Source organism: Eptesicus fuscus, chromosome 13 (assembly GCF_027574615.1).
Source record: "Eptesicus fuscus isolate TK198812 chromosome 13, DD_ASM_mEF_20220401, whole genome shotgun sequence".
Lineage (NCBI taxonomy): Eukaryota > Metazoa > Chordata > Mammalia > Chiroptera > Vespertilionidae > Eptesicus > Eptesicus fuscus.
This window is the reverse complement of record NC_072485.1, coordinates 18,898,404-18,915,620: the sequence shown is the minus strand read 5'-3', so window position 1 is coordinate 18,915,620 and position 17,217 is coordinate 18,898,404. Positions and strand designations below refer to the sequence as shown.

Below are 17,217 nucleotides of genomic sequence, written 5' to 3'. Positions count from 1 at the left end.
ATCTATCCCACATTGGGGTAGTCTGGGAGGGCTTTTTGATTAGTGATAAATGTCAAATAGAATATAAGGATGAGTAAAAGTAAGAACATTATAGATTTAAGCAAGCCATGCAAATGATAGTATGTTGAAAGGGAGCCAATTATGTTCAGAGACCCTGAAAGAAGTCTAGAGTGATGGATTGAATAAAAGAAAGATTGGTATGTGTTGAGGTCTGGGAAGTAGTTGGAGGCCATACCATGCAGACTGTCATAGGCCATGATGGTGAATATTGTCAATATTAATGAAGAAGCCATTAAAGGGATTTTATGAGCTTAATGATGTGAATATTTTTTGAAATTTGTAGGTCTTACTCTAGCTGTGGTGTGGACAACAAACTGGGGAGAGACAGTGGCAATATTAGAAGACCAGATGTTGGGAACTTTTAGTGGTCCCGGCCAAAGAGGATGATAGCTAAGAGCAGGCTATTATTGTCGCATGGAGTGATGGGTTAACATGAGAAAAACTTCGTAGGATTTGTGAATGTATTGGATATGGAGGATGAGAGAAAAGGGAGTAAGGTAGTAAGATTCAAATTCATCCTTTACTTTGTTAAATTTGAGCTACAAATACTAAGCTACATGTTAATTCTATTCCCTTCTCCTTTGGTGCTACAGAAGAAGAAGAAAAAAATGTCCCTTAATATATTGTTGCCAAAATCTACTCCAGACACATTAGAATCACATGGGAGCTCCATGCACAGAGATTTTGATCCCATTGGTCAGGCATATGGCCCGGGGATGGGGTTGTGTCAAAGTTTCCCCAGATGATCCTAATGTACAGCTAGATTAATAATCACTGATCTAGTGAATAATAAGTTTGACTGAACTACAAAGTTGTAGTATAAGTGAAATAGGCAACAAGTTAGAGATAATTTACAGGCGATGAGAAATAATACAAAATATTTGAAAAAATACTATTCTCTCTCTCTCTATCTCTCCCTCATGCCCTACTTCTCTACATTATGTTCTTTTTCCTTTGGAATAAAAACACTTCCATATAAGGCAGACAAAATTAACCCCACTGAGCATAGCATGCATTTTAGAATTGTCTTTAATTCTCTGAAATTGTGCTCCTTATTTAATAACATTTTTTTTCTTTATAATGCAGATGAAAAAAATCAGTTAGATAGATTCTAATAAGGGCAGTTTTAGTATACTGGTTTAGTATACAATTCCCTGTCTGGGAGAAGTTAAGATGTATAAGTTATATTCTCTGCTCTCAGGAATCTCAAAATAAAGAAAGACAGATTGATAAATAAGTGCACTCAATAAAATATTAAATTTAGAGTGGCATGTAACTTGGGGAAAGATGCAGGTAACCAACACAATCTTTTGCTTCTATTCTAAGGACATAAACCAGAAAAATGCAGCAAGCAGGACCTTACAATTTAGGGAAACTTGCTCACCAGCACACGTGGAAGAGGAAGGGAAGAAAAACTATAGGATATGATGCTAATAAATACTGTGTTGTAAGCTTTGGAATAAGTGTTTTTATAACTGATATCATTAATAGAAACTGTTTGGAGAAGATATTATTAAAATTTCTGTTTTACAGAAGATAAAAGTAAAACTGAAAAACTAACTGTTCAATAGAAGTATAAAGTGAACCACAAAAGCAAGACATATATGTAATTTGAAATTTTCTAGTAATCCCATTTTTTAAAGCAAAAAGAAGCAAGGGAAATTAATTATAAATCATATAATAAAATTAAATATATGTAATCCAAAATATAATTATCCCAATATTTAATTAATATTAAAACAAATTACTTCAATATTTTATATTTATTTGTTATATGGTCTTCGAAGCCCAGTGTGCATTTTACAATTATAGAATCACAAAACTAACCACATTTCAAGTGCTCAATAGCCATATATGGCTAGTGGCTACTCCAGCTCAGACGTAGAGATTTTAAATAAGTTGTCTAAAGTTTGTACATTACTAGACGAGAGTAGAGCTGAAATACAAACCTGGGTGGTCTAAAACCCCATCATGAGCTCTTAGATCCTCTCCTTCTTCAGAAGATAAACTCTTAGATTCACAAATCTAACTTGAGATGGTCTTATTAGTACAGGATTTTCAAAAAAATTCAAAGAATTCTATGCATCCTTATTCACACAAGAAAATACATGGTCTTAAAGATGTTAAATAAAATCCCAAAGGATTCACAACTAGTAGATGATTCAGAGATTTTGAACTCACAAATGTCCACTTTCAAATCTCATATTTCAATTCTATCACCACCAGAAATAACGGTTCACTGAAGAAGGAATTCAAAGCTCACCAGTCTCTCACTGGATAGAAAAGATTGCAGTTACAAACAAAGCAGGATGTTCTTGAGACCAAGCATTCCTCTATTGTTTGTTTAGTTTGCCTATGTTTTCAATCTCTTTAAACATCCCTCCTACCACTACCAACACCACTACACCAAAAACATTCAGTTAACAGCATATGGCCTATAGGGCTGGTGTTTTCCTAGGTTTTCTATTGATGAGCAGCTATAAGAGGTGTGTAACTACTGGTAAGCCGCTCAGAACCGTGCCCAGAATTTAGATTATACATGGGTGTGTTAGGAATACATTACCCCATGGGCATGATGCTACCGGAATGACACAGCCTTCAGGGAAATTCCAGAGGTAGTCTCAGGCAACAAGGAAGTGGGAGGATACCTCAATGCTTTATCATTAATGGCCTAGAAAATTTCATGTTATGGTGTCTTGGGTTTTAAATTAAATGTCAAATGTAATTTGCCACTGAAAATGTGAAGTGTGGAACGGCCCTCCGAGGTTCTGAGAGCTCAGTTCTCTAATTGGTGGCTGCCTAATCCTGAGTTAAAACAGTTAGAGATCATTATTTGGTGAATTGTCACACTAGTCTGCCCAAGTAATGTGTGGATATATGCCTCCTTCACTTTGAATCTGTAGTAAACTCTTGGGACAGTATTTAAAATGTGCGGAGTTCAATGTAATATTAAATACAATGGACGTGATAAACTGTTCCCTTTGGGATCATGCCACCATAGATGTCCCGATCTCTCTGACATTTAGTCTATAACATGGGGAAATTTGTGAGAGAAACTGAAGCAGCACATATTCCGTGTGTAGAAGTTTATTTATTCATATTTTTTTTTCCTGCTGACAAGGGTCTGTATTAACAATAGGCCTAATAATGGGATTTTCAATCCACTTGAATGTGTTAGTGTTATATCTCTCTGAACTACCTGTTCATTAGTGCTAATTATGAGGGGGTTAAGTCTAAAGAGGCAGGTTTAAATACGAAAACATCGTCTTTACTTGCAGTTTTAATTAGAAACTTTAAACAAGCACGTACAATTAAATATGCTCATAAAAATAATAGACACATTCCTATGATGCTAGCCAATTTGTAGCACTATTAACATCATTCAGAGTGGCAGTTTTAAGAATGTATTGGAGTAATTCACGGGGAAAGTGGCGAAGAACAAACGTAACGAACGGCGTTTAACCACCGTAACTGCCGTGGATCAGCAAGGGCCTCTTCCCGTCTCCAGCAGCAGCTCCTTCGCTTGTTTGCAGCCACATCCTGAAGTGAACCGCTCCCCTACCTCCTTGTACCCCTGGTTTCTAAGAACAATTACTCTTGTACTAAACGTACACAGTTTCAGAATAAAACTAATTTCACTTCAGAAATGTATAATTGCAACCATAATTTGCAAAGGGAATATTAACGCGGCCAGATTTTCCTATTGCCAAGGGAGTGACTTTCTTGCAGTAATAGACTGTTTGTCAAGTCTCCTCCTCCACAGAGCAGGCAAACCCAGGTGAACGCGAGAGAATACGTTTGGGGTGTCTTAGAGGCCACGGGGAAGACCGCACAGACCAGGCCATCGGGGCCAGGCAGCATACCTCACTGATGGGATGTCAGGATGTGGTATGCAGCCAGCTAGCACTCTCCTTTTCCATCTGAACCTCAGCTAGGAGTCCCTTCCTTATGTTCCCTTTCACCCCAACTTTCGGAATATATGTGCTTTACTTCCAGAACATTGTCACATCCATACTTTTATTTATTTCTGTCAGCAACCTTATGAGGTAGAATATGATAATGCCACGTTAGATGTGAAAGATGTCTTAGAACTTATCCAGTACCCTAGAGTAAAAGAGCATTAGGATATATGCTAGTTTTATTCATACAGAGCTTGAGCTTCATACCAGGTCTAGTCTAAGTGATCATATATTCTAAACTGATAAGGTTTAAATTAAGTTTTATCATAATGCTATAGTTCATTGCAAAGGGAAACAGTTTTATGTTGCTAGTTAAGATGTAAATTGTTGCAAGACTGCTTCTGACATCTTTCATTTATATGTGAGGAAGCTAAGTGTCAGCGTGTTTAAAAGTTTTAAACAATGTCACATAACTAACAGATTTACAACGCATGTCTGTTCTTTCAAAATCTTACATTCTTTCCATAATATCACAAATGCCTCCCATGCTATAGTAACTTACGAAAAGTATTTAAAAGCTTTCTAAATTCTTATAGGAAATGTGTATATAACACTAAAGAGTTTGTACCATGCATTTCTATCATTTATCTCACTAATTGCCCCACTGTTCTAATAATTAATTAAGCTTATTAATTTAGAAGATTGATTCAGAAATCTCATTTTTATAATACATTTTAAAGTTTAGATGTTTTTTCTTTTGTAAAAATGTCTAAGCAATTACACACAGTATATTCAAAGCTGGAGAATTTGCCTTGATTACAGATACTTTATGGTCTTTTTTTTTTTTTCCTCTCTCAATTCATTTGAGAAAAAGTGAGCCAGTTCCATAAGCATTCTCCTACTCCTCATGCTTTGCCCTTGAATTAAGTGGCTTGCTTTGGTTGGATGATAAGGAAAACAAATTAGAGAGAAGATGTCTGTACAGTAGGAAGCATCTATATTGGGCAAAATGCCTAAGAACTAAGGCTGATTAAACGTGCGCTGAGTTTTCAAGATCCAAAATAAAGAAAGACAATGACACATTTGACAATCACAATGCCATGCATTAGGATTTGCTTTTGTTTGCTTTGTTGACAATTTGATGATAAATCCATCACAAGATCATTTATTAAGTGTCTAACTAAGCCAGGCACTTTTCTGGGTGTTTTGGAAACAAGTATAGCCAAGATATAGCTTATACATTCAAAGTGTTCACAAGTTTAGACCAGAAGACAAGCTCATGGGTGCTACAATATTATAGGTGAGAACCGTGATATGAACAAAGTATTACAAAAGCACAGCAAAGCGTTAGATGAATGTGGAGGTCGACAAAAATACTTGAAAGATACAAAACTTGAAATACAGAAGAAACCATAACCAGTCTAAGGAACGCTAAAGGAATTTCAGTCATGGGAAGGAGCATGGGCAAAGAAGAAGCATAATCAGCTTGGAAAGGGCAAGTAATGCTTAGTGACTATGCGCAACCTCCACACAGGGGCTGTGTCCCTCCTGCTCAGTGTTAAATCAGCACGGCCTAGCCCAGAATGTAGTACATGATAAATGCTCAGGTACTCAATGAGGAATGAATGAAAATATAGGGTGTATATGGGAGATATCTAAGTCTAACCAAGAACACATACTGATCTTAAATATGGTTGCAACAAAAAGAAGCTCAAAGAACATGCAATAAACATTAATAAAAGCAAAAGGAGATATAGAATAATTCACAGTTCTAGTTGGTGATTTCAACACTTTATTCTCAGCTGCCACTGATCGCCGTCACTCCCCCCCACCCCACCCCACCCCACCATCGCTGTCCCCTTCCTCTGCCCGCTGGCATGTGCCTTGGCTGGCCTGGTGCTGCCTGCTCGCCGGCCCCGCCCCTCGCCTAAAGGTGATTCTGCTGTTTGGTCGATTTGCATATTACCTCTTTATTATATAGGATAAGATGCTAATATTGGGGGAAGAACGGTAAAAGTCACATAAGCCCTTCCTTTTTTTTTTTTTAAACTACTGCCTCCCTGTGAATCTATAGTTATTTCAAATATAGTTTAGAAAATCATTTGTAATATATAAATATGCTACTACTTACTTTAAATTATAAAATAGAACAATCTGCTTGATTTTCCCTTCCCCAATTTCTTGACTTCACTTATACAAAAATCCACTTAAGGATGCCTGCTTCAAATAATACACAATAGTATTTGGCTGGGCAGTCAAAAATATTTAGATTTAATACGGTTTAAGGTTGTGGAATAGCCTACAATAGGTACAAATGTCTTAAATACTAACGAAGCCTTAGCAACTTAATGTTATGAAAAAAGTTACTATAAAGTAACATGGTTTTACACTTTCCAATTCTCTGAGTTGTCCGATTATGATAAGCCGATTTTATTCATTTTCCTGAAACTGAAGTTACACTGGGCCCTTGGGATCCCTGTCAGAGTGCTCACCTAGGTGGGCTCTGAATCTCGTAGGTCCTAAGCACTTAAAAAAATTCTCTCCTGAATTATTTGGTGGCTAAGAGTATAATTGATTGAAGTACATCTTGTCTTTCATAATCTACCTATATTTGCAACTCTGTGAACTAAAAATTTAAGCATTTTCTAAGCTCTTTAACTGAATTAAGGGAAACAATGTGAGGAAATATATGCTCCTTTGGGGGTTTTAGACTTTTTATTTGTGAGGCTTCAAGGAGTTAATGAAATCAGGTAACTTTGCTGAGCACCAGGAAAGGCCTGTGCAGAGAGAGCCGGTTTATCAGGGCGTTGGCTTTGCCCGGAATTTAGTGTCTTCTTCATTTTCCTTACTAGTCCCTATGGACCTGGTCACATCCTTCCTCTGCAGTTACTGTGTGAGAAAAAGCAATAGTTGTCATTTATATTAAAGTCCGAAGTATACAAAGATACAGTGCATATTCCTGTAGCCTCTCGTTTTCATTCATTGAGATTTCTTTTTAAATCCTTTATCAACAACATAGAAGACAACACTTACAGATTCTTGTCATATAGCTAGTAAAATTCCACTAGGGAGCTGCCTTATATTTTATAATAGTACTGTATTTATATGGGGCATGTTCCCAAGTGTGTGTTGATTTGTTTGATTTTTTTTTTTTTTTTTTTTTGCTTTCTTTGTCATTTAGCAGCCCTATTTTCTGTGTCTTTAGAGAATATAAGTTTTTCAGGCAAAATGTTTTAATATGTAAATGAAGAACAAAGATGTGTGTGATTCTTAAGGGGATTGCTATTAGCTGTTTCAAACATTGCCTTGGATTTATCTACAATTCCCACTTTAACTATGCGCCTATAATAAAACATTGCTTATATACAATTTAGCCCTCTGGTATCTACTGCCAGACAAAGATAATGATTCAAAATGCCTGTTTTCTGAGGACAGAGGGTTAAATTTTAAGTAAATCCTTAAAACCCAATTCAACCAAAATTAAGTGAGCACAATTATTGTTAATTTAACTGTCTTCAAAAGATCCTTGTTCCTCTATTTAAATAAATTAAAAGAGGATTAAATATCAGTCTAAATGTGGGTCCATCTCTCTTGCTACAGACCATGACTCTAAAATCTTATTCAAATCACGATATGCAAAGGACATCTTTATTGCCCTTAGTTAAGCAACTTAATAATTCATTTTATCCTTTCCACAACTAGATATTTTGAAATAAGGAATTTTATGGTAAGGGGTGTGTGAGTATTTCTGGAAGATATACAACCCTAATTAGGTTTGCAAATGAAAAAATATTTTAATTAACTGGCTTCCCAAATGTTTGAGATGGACTAGCCACTAGTGGAAGATGTGACAAGATGCATAGATGGTGTCAAACTGTGGAGGCCTTCTAATGTGATACTAAGCAATTTAGGTTTCTGTTTTACACGATGTGAGAAAAATGTGCTAAATTCTGTGTAAGAGAGTTTTAAATATATAATTTCTCTTCATTACCAAAGAGCTGTGCAATCTTAGAAAATTTACTTAACCTCTAACTATCTCAGATTTATCATCTTTAAAATGAGAGTAAATAGATTTGTCTCATAGAGCTCTCTGTATTGAGTCCCCTAAGGTAAAGCATTTAGAATACTTCAGGCATATAGTAAACATAAGAGTTAGCTTCTGTTATGTTCCTTTTACTCATTTCAGAACTTCCCACTGCAATTATTTTTTCTTCCATTTGATGACTATCATGTATTATTTTTCAAAGATTTACTATCAACAAACTCAGTTTTTCCCCAGTTTTATTAAGACATAATTGACCTCTCAGTTGTTGATTGGGTGGGAAGAGCTTTATTTAGCTGGTAACCTTTCATTTTGGCTGTGTTTAGGATTATAGTTTGACAGTCATTTCTTCTCAGCACATTACTCCAAACTTTTTTGTATGCCATCACTGCTATCATTAGGTCAACAGAGATCCTGATTTTCCTACTTTTCTAATTAATACCTCTTTTTCTCTCTGCTGTTTTTTTATCTTTAGTATGCAGCATTTTCAATGATTTGCTGAGGTGTTCACTCTTGTGAGTGTGTGTGTGTGTGTGTGTGTGAGTGTGTTTGTGTGAGTGTGTGTGTAAGTGTGTATGTGTGTGTGTGTGTGTGTGTGAGTGTGTGTGTGTGTGTGTGTGTGTGTGTGTGTGTGTGTGTGTTTCAGGCCTCCCTGAATCTTAAAATTGTTCAATTTCATCAGTTCTGGAAAAATTTAACAATTATCTCTTCACATATCATTTTATCCCATTCTCTTTCTTTTTCTGGAAGTCTGATTAAATAAATAAGAGATTCTAACTGTACCCTTTATTCTGTTTATCTTTATTTCATTTTATACCCATTTGTCTTACTGGGTATAAATTTCTCCATCTCTGTTTCTTATTTTTCATAATGCTAATTCCTTTTTGCTTAAAAGCAGACCACATACATTTGTTTGAGCATCTGTGTCTGAAAAATCAAATGTCTGATATTTGCAACATCTGATTCTGACTTTTACTGTTTCTGTTGATTCTCTCACTCATAATGATATTTTTTTCTGTATATTTTGTGAATATTGACTGTGAATTTTTAATTATGAGATTTTCTTTTTCCTTTCCATCCATTCTTGGGGTTTAGGACTGAAATTTTTATTTTATTATTCTCTGGGTAGTGTATTTCTGTGGAGAGATATTTCTAGCTCATACTAACTATGATTTTTGAAGCCCTTTGGCATACTAGATATACAGAGGTGGGCAAAAGTAGGCTTACAATTATAATACAAATGAATAACACAATAATTAAGAAATAATAATACAAGAATAAACTCTGTGTTTTACACATTCATAATGGTAGACTTACATTTGGGCACCCCGGTATAGAATTTTTTAATTTTTATTTTTACCTTATGTGGCCCTAGGCTTTCTTTTTGGTCCCACACATTCGGACAAGCTGTAAACACTGACCTAAAGTTGATTGGAATTTAGTAAGTGGCCTAACAGTGAAAGTTAGCTTCATGTCTCAGCTTGCTGCTGTTATCTAGTTTTGATCTTTAGTAAGTTTTATTCCTTTTGAATCAGTTTATTGAGGTATTTAAAAATATTTTACAATATAATTTGTAATATTTTAAGAACTCAATTTTGTCATGGCACCTACTTCCCATATTACCAGAAGGGGAAATGTGCTGTCACCTGGCCATGGATGGTGCTCACCATCCCACACAAGTCCTGTCAGAGTTTACATGGCGGCTGGCATCAGGCTCAATGAGCCGCCGCTCTGTCTTTACCCTTCTCCTATGTCCATCACCAGATGACAGGAATTATGGAATATGTCTGACACCATATTCCTAGAGTCAGTGTCTTTTTCCCCCTGATTTCTGCCTTTATTAAATGCACTACGTAGTATTAAATAACCTTGTGTTTTAAATAAAAGTACAAAGTTGACTTAAGGTCTGAAAAGACTAGTGATTCTCTTTCTTAAATCTTTGCGGTATGTACACTTTCCTGCAGGGAAAATTCTGTTAAGGTAAAAAAAAAATGTTCTTAGTTTTAAAAAGATGAGAAAGATAGAGCAGAAGTATGCTTAATTACACTGTCAAAAATCATATTAAAAAATACTAGTATCTCCAAAATGTCTAAACATTATGAGCTCAGATTTCCATCTATAGCCCATAGTACATGGTCAAGGACACAAAATATAATTTATTTTGTTGTGATTCACAATATCATAACTCACTCTGGTTATGTTTGAAAGTGAGAATTCTGTTCATCCACCTCCTGACATGGCTGCATGGTCCTCAAGGGATGTAAGATAGCCAGCATGACAAAACAAACACACATTCTTTTGTTTCTCTGCTAGATCTTCTGTTGGGTTTTATTATCTATATTTTGTCCAGGTGCATTGGGGTAGAAAACTTCAAGGACATGTAGAATACAATTTCTCATAAAGGCTTTTTTTCAATATTACTTTTCTGTGAGCCTCGCCTTGGCCTTGCTCAGCCTGGAAAGGACTCTTATTCCAGGCGAAAGTGCCACTAGTCCCAGTCTTAGCAAAGAGTTGAGACAGAGAATAAGGTACAGAGAAAAAGAGATATTTGCTCATTTTATTCTTTTCAACCAAACTTAATTCCAAATCCCTCTTATTATAGCTCTATTACATACTAATCAAAATAGAAACACTTTTACTCAACTTCCACTGTTCTTTATTTAAAAAAAATTAATATGTTTTTATTGATTTCAGAGAGGAAAGGAGAGGGAGAAAGAAATTGAAACATCAATGATGAGAAAGAATCATTGATTGGCTGTCTCTTGCACGCCCCCTACTGGGGATCGAACCCACAACCAGGGCATGTGCCCTGACTGGGAATCAAACTGTCACCTCCTGGTTCATAGGTCGACGCTCAACCACTGAGCCATACTGGCCACACCCACTGTTCTTATTTGCCAAGTAATTGACATTCTTTATTATCTCCTCCATCTGTTCATGGAGGGTGTACATGTTTATGTTATTAAGTAATTCAAATAAACATTATGCAGAGAAATGACTTATGAGTGCACCAAGAATGAGAGTATTGTCTGTATGAAAAAACCCCAATGCTAATAGTTTTGAACAAATTCAATAAAATGAATGACTTAAGCAATGTTACTATATTATATGTATGCGAGAAACTGTATAAAAATAACAGAAACCTTCAGGAATGCTATCATCAGACTACTTCACATGTTTCTACACCACTTTAAAGAAAATAAAAATCATATATGACACATTACAGGCAGGATGTGTATTTTTAAAAGACTCATGATGTTAAAATAAAATAAAAGAAAAGAATTTTTCCACCAGAATACTATCACATAAAAAATATAATTCTTATATAAGATTGGCCCAATAATGTAGCGTTATATTATATTAATTCAGTCACAACATTTAAGTTATGAGTGCATGATTTTTAACTGATTTTTTATTAACTCAGTACCAGCCCTGATTGAGGCAGATGAGAGCTTCTGGAGACTTTGTAGACATTGCCACCAAGTTCTTTTGTAAGAGATGATGTCGCTGAAAGGTCGATATTACTTTTACATCTGTTCTGGCTTTTCCTAGTTATGTAATCTTGGCCAGTTATCTTCATAAATAAGAGATGTTAAGCCCTAGCTGGTTTTGCTCAGTGGATAGAGCGGCAGCCTGTGGACTGAAGGGTCCTGGGTTTGATTCCAGTCAGGGGCACATGCCCAGGTTGCAAGCTCGATCCCCAGTGGGGGGTGTGCAGGAGGCAGCCAATCAATGATTCTCTCTCATCACTGATGTTTCTATCTCTCTTTCCCTCTTCCTTCCTCTCTGAAATCAATAAAAATATATATACTACATATAAAAAAAAGAGATGTCAAGTTACTTAACAGAGGTTGTGTTAGTAAAGTGCATAACACAGTGCCTGGCACATAGAATTACATAGATGGTGGCTGTTACTATTATGGAAAATTTAAGGAATAGTGATTTATCTTTCTTGTATTGTCTCTTGCCAAATAAATTGCTTATGAGAGGCTCCAGTTTATTTAATAATTATTACTCAAAAAGATTAATTTAATACCTACTGGAAACAGGCACAGTATGTGTTCTGGTTGCTGTGTCTACAAAGGTGAAGAAGACAGTCTTGCGTTTATGGATATTACATCCCAGTAATACTGATAATTGCTAAGAAGAGAAACAGAGCAGGGACAATGCAGTAAAATCCAGTGGCAAAGCTCACAGAAATGGTTGGGGTGGCTTGCCATTTTAAGGAGAATGTTCAAGAAGAATTGAGGAGCCATCTTCAAAGATTTGAAGATATGCAGTAGGGTTAAAACTGTTGATCACGGAGCAAAAGAAGCAGTGAGATGATGAATGCTTGACATATTTGATGAGCAACAAGAAAATCAGTGTGGTGGGACTGAAGTACAGAATGCTAGAAGATGAAATCAGGAAGTTAGGAGGGGACCAGTTTAAAAATGGTCTTATAGACCACATAAGCAATTTGGATTTTATTTTAAAAATAAACCACCAAAACAGGGAAATAATATAGCCTGATTTATGTTATTAAAATATAATTCTAACTGCAATGTGATAGCCTAAAAGTGGCCCAACTATAGGAAATTGTTTCTACAGAAATGGAGAGAGATCAGCAGGCAATAATAGAATTTTTTCTCTCTCTCTCTTAATATCTTTACACACTCACATGCACACATCATTAACAAGAAAGCAGTTTTCTATATGCATCTTTCAGAAAAAAAGTAACTAATTTATATTTAGGTGGCAACATGCTGTCACTTGATTTATTTATATAGCATATGTTTAGTAATCTTATTTCAGACTCCAGTAAAGATGTGATATTTTTAAATACTTGTCTATGCAATCAACTGCACAATGCATGTATTATTTATAATGTATGGCTTAATACTAAAGCAATGCTCTGCTTATTTTACTTTACTTGTAAATATTTGTAATAACCAAGGGAAAAATGCAAAGTAATATGATGTCATTTCATATATTTTTCTTTGAGTATCACAGATGATAATGGATAAATAGTATAAGCACTGAAATAAGGTCTTTTTAAAGTGGGAGGGTCTTTTGTTGTATTTGATTAAAAGTTGCCAAATTAGAATTTACAGCTTTCAATTTCTCCATGAATAACAACAGTTTAATGTACAACTGTTAGTCTCAGTTAAGATATGCATCCTGCCCTGGGTCATTTGTCTCAGTGGTTAGAGTGCCCATGGACTGAAGTGTTGGGTGTTCAATTTCTGGTCAAGGGCAGGTACCTGGGTTGCAGGTTCGATCCCTGGCCTCTGTCAGGGAGGCAACCAATCCATGTGTCTCTCTCCTATGATTAATTTCTGTGAATATGGGTACATGTATGTGTGTGTGCATGTAAGCATATATTTAAGACAATAGAGGAAATTGTAAATAAAGAGGGAAATACCAGTTTGAGTAACATGGGCTGAGCAGAAGCTCATCAAAACAAGTTAAGCAAAACTATAGTGGCTCCTCAGAACTCACATTGTGGGTTGAAATTCACCAATTTAAATATGCAGTTCTCATGAATCATATTCATAGTTCTAGCAACTTTAAGTCTCTAATTGTATGAAGTGCTGATTTTCTTTCTGAAAAAATCAGTGAATAAAAATAAAAATGTTTTAAACTGTAAAAATATTAGTGATAAATTATTATTTTTCTTCAAATTGTATTTATTTCTGATTTACTTGGAAGAAAATTAATAATAAATATATCTGTTGAAGGGGTGGCTAGGAATCAACCATTAGTAACTCATTACCTTTCTTCTCCATTACTGATCCCTAGCCATGTAAATAAAATAGCTTACCAAGGCTTAGATTTAAAAGTATAAATAAAATGGAATTAATGGTATTAACATTATTAAGGTAGAAGACTAATAAGATATTTCCCTCTTTGGGTATAACTATATTAAATTATAACTTAGCAAGAAGTGGGGATGTTTATCTATATTTTAAAGATGTTTTCTAAAAGATAGATATAACCTCTGAGTCTATAAGAGAAACCAATTGCCAAGAAAAAAATTGTTATTTAAAAGTCATGAATATACTATACAATTGTTTCTCAATTTAATCGCTTCCGGCCTAGAAGGACTGCACTGACACCTGAAAACTCAGAAGTTACTTGTTTATTTTAGAAATCTCTAACAGACATCTGTCAAGTTCTTGCAGGAAGTTTCATGCTAGAATTTTACATTTTTAATGTGTCTTGTATCTTTCAGAACACAGAAAGGAACCAAAGGTTATTAATGTGCTATAGTAATTATTGTTATAAAAATGGCATCAGACAAAAAATTTAAATATTCATGAAAATCCTTATTTCCCTGAGGTTTGGTTAGGAAAAGATGCTGAGAGAAATAGCTCACCAAAGGAGGGACCGATAACACCGTATAGATGATCACAGGAGTTATAAACAATGGCAGTTGACATTAATAATTAAGTGAGAAAAATTCCCTATAGAGGTTGAGATGAGCTAGAGGCACATGTGTAAAGTCACTTGGCTAATTGATCATTAGTTACGTTCTAGACTAGAGGAAGATATATTAATGTAACTGGTTTCTCTACCATATTTTTCTAGTCCAGTAATTTGTCTAATGTAATAAATATAGCTTTTATACATTCCCTGTGGGGGGAAAAATCATCTCCATTAGAGCCTGATGTTTTTATTATGTGCAGGCAAGTATTCAATATAAATAAATGTGGTAGGGAAAGTTTATCACTTCTCTAAAGTTTTTTGTGTTACACTTTAAATTCTAATAGAAATTGTATTATTGTTGTCAATATCAAAATATATATATTAATCTGACCTTAACGCTAAGAGCTATTTACCATTTTATTATGAAAATTTTAAATAGGATTGCATTCACGTTTTTGTTTACTTTCTGAGTTTTTGAAAACTGTTATCTATCTCAACAGGGCATTCTTTAATGAAGAAACGTTAGAGCTGCTTAACACGCTGCAACACGGAGATTTTAGTGGAGAACATGGCTTCCTCTTGGAAACTAATCCTGTTTCTGTCAGTCGCTGGGTGTCTTTCAGGTAAAAATCCTGCTTTCTGCATCAGATAATGAACATATATAAAAGCCTTCATTACATGTCTTCAGGTGTTCTTTTAAATATATTAGTATTCATCCTTTCAACAAAAGAAACACAGCCCTTAAACCTTTGTTAGATTGCAAAGAGTCATATAAAACTCTTAATAAGATACTTAGAAAAATGCTACATACATGTTAAGAAGATGAATAGCCACCTCATGTCATTGATTTTCATTTATAATATAAATCATAGTTAGCCTTCAGAATATTTGGTAATATATATATTTATAATTTGTAGCAGGTAATTATAAAGAAATCTCATTATCATGCTAAGTTTCACCACATAAAAGCAGAATCATGCTGGCTTTATTACACACACACAATCATTTATGGGTGTCTCTAACACAATGGTTTTTTTGTCATTGTCTTGGCTTCTCTAACTTTGTTTTGATAAATTTTATTGTTCTATATTTTAGATCTAAAGTGAGAAATTTTATTCTGCAAAAGTAGTTTATGGTTTTTGGGGGAGTAATACTATCATAATGCTAAGAATTAATATGCCAGAAGACTTTTGGTTTAAATTTAAGAATTTCTATAAATTACGTTGTAGTGATGATGTAAATGCTATACATGTAACATTCCAGTGACTAGATTTAACTCAGTGACTGTGATCTTTTATTAAGTACTATCAATGTAACTTCAACTACATATGATGGGTGATTCTCTTTAAAGCCAAAAAGTCATCCTCAATTTAGGTTGGGCTCAAAACTTTGTTTGAAATTCAAAGGAATATCTTTATATACTGATATAAATATATTATTTCAGTCATAATAAATGCATGTTATATGTTTAAATGTACATATTTACATGTATTTCAGGCTTTTAAAATATAGATAAAACCTCTTTCATGTTGAAATACTAGTAATTAACTATAAAAATAACAAAAGAGTATTAATATATTGTTATTATATATGAGCACCATTTCTTCCAGGAAAAAACAGGTTTAAGAAGAGACATGAAAGGTAAGGTAAGACCTCTATAAAATGTTGATAGAGCATCTGTGAAAAATAAGTAAATACCTTCAGAGATATTTAAAGTTAAATGAAAACCCTGGTATATTATTATAATTACCTAAAAAAAAAGAAATAGTCTTCAAACATTTTATCCTATTTAGGTTCTTTCTCTGCAGTTTTATGATCTTCCCAGCAGATCTATTATATTTCTCTTGTACCTTTCCAACATTATTTACCTTTTGTACTTCTAAACTAACTGAAGGGACTGGAGATAGGCTGTGAGATAAAATAAAGGCTGCCCAATTAGGTTTGAATTTCAATAAACAACAAGTAATTTTTTTTTTTTAGTTTCAGTATGTTCCATGCAACATTTTATTTTATTTAAAATTTAAATGTAACGGGTGTCCAGTGTTTTTATTTATTAATCTGGCAATACTTGGTGGAGAGAGAGTATTGGTCTGTAAAATCACCCCCAAGCTTTATTTTCTTGTATTGGTCCAACATTATTCTCCCAGACCATTTATCTGGGAGATAAATCTCAAAGGAGAGATTACCCTGTGGTTGTGCAAAGATGAAAATATTCGGCCTGATAATTTCTAGGCTTCCAGCTCATAGGGGAACCAAAATGCTGTTCTTTTCATAGAGTAAAATGAAACATTGAAAGGTAGGAATATGAGGCTGAGTTTGGAGGTAAGTTACTACTCAAATATTGTAGACAAAACTGGTAAAAAGTTGAAAACAAAGGACATTTCTCATTTTTACATGAAATTTGATTTTTAAGCACCTGTATTTAATATTAAGCACCTATAACTTATTTTTAAAAACTGATTAATTTTTTCTCTGCTGTAGATATCTGTTTATAATTGATTAGATACTTGAAAGAATCAGTTTTCAAGGATAATTATATTCAAAACTTTCCCCTTTACCTTCTTATTTTAAGAAATTATTCTAGAGGTACAGTCTTTATTTTACTCTTGTTACTCGTTAATACTTACCTTCAATATTTACTATTTAGCATTTTATGCTATAGTTTTCTGTAGGTACTGCCTTTATTTGTTTATGAGTGTCGTATTAGAGGATGTGTTTAGCACATTGACTTGATTACTCCTACGGAAAATGAGGAAAATTAAACTATAGGGCATGAGCACATTTGCTCTTTGAACCAGCAAAACCTAT

General features: G+C 34.4%; 1 long non-coding RNA gene across 1 annotated transcript in view; it reads left to right on the top strand.

The window, feature by feature from the left end:
- Nucleotides 1-16,036, top strand: part of LOC129151339 (uncharacterized) — a 46,190-nt gene extending 30,154 nt beyond the window's left edge. Inside the window, exons 2-3 of the long non-coding RNA XR_008558023.1 lie at nucleotides 14,910-15,032; nucleotides 16,020-16,036. This is a non-coding gene — a long non-coding RNA (uncharacterized LOC129151339). The remainder of the gene's footprint in view (nucleotides 1-14,909; nucleotides 15,033-16,019) is intronic.
- Nucleotides 16,037-17,217: the final 1,181 nt, after the last annotated feature.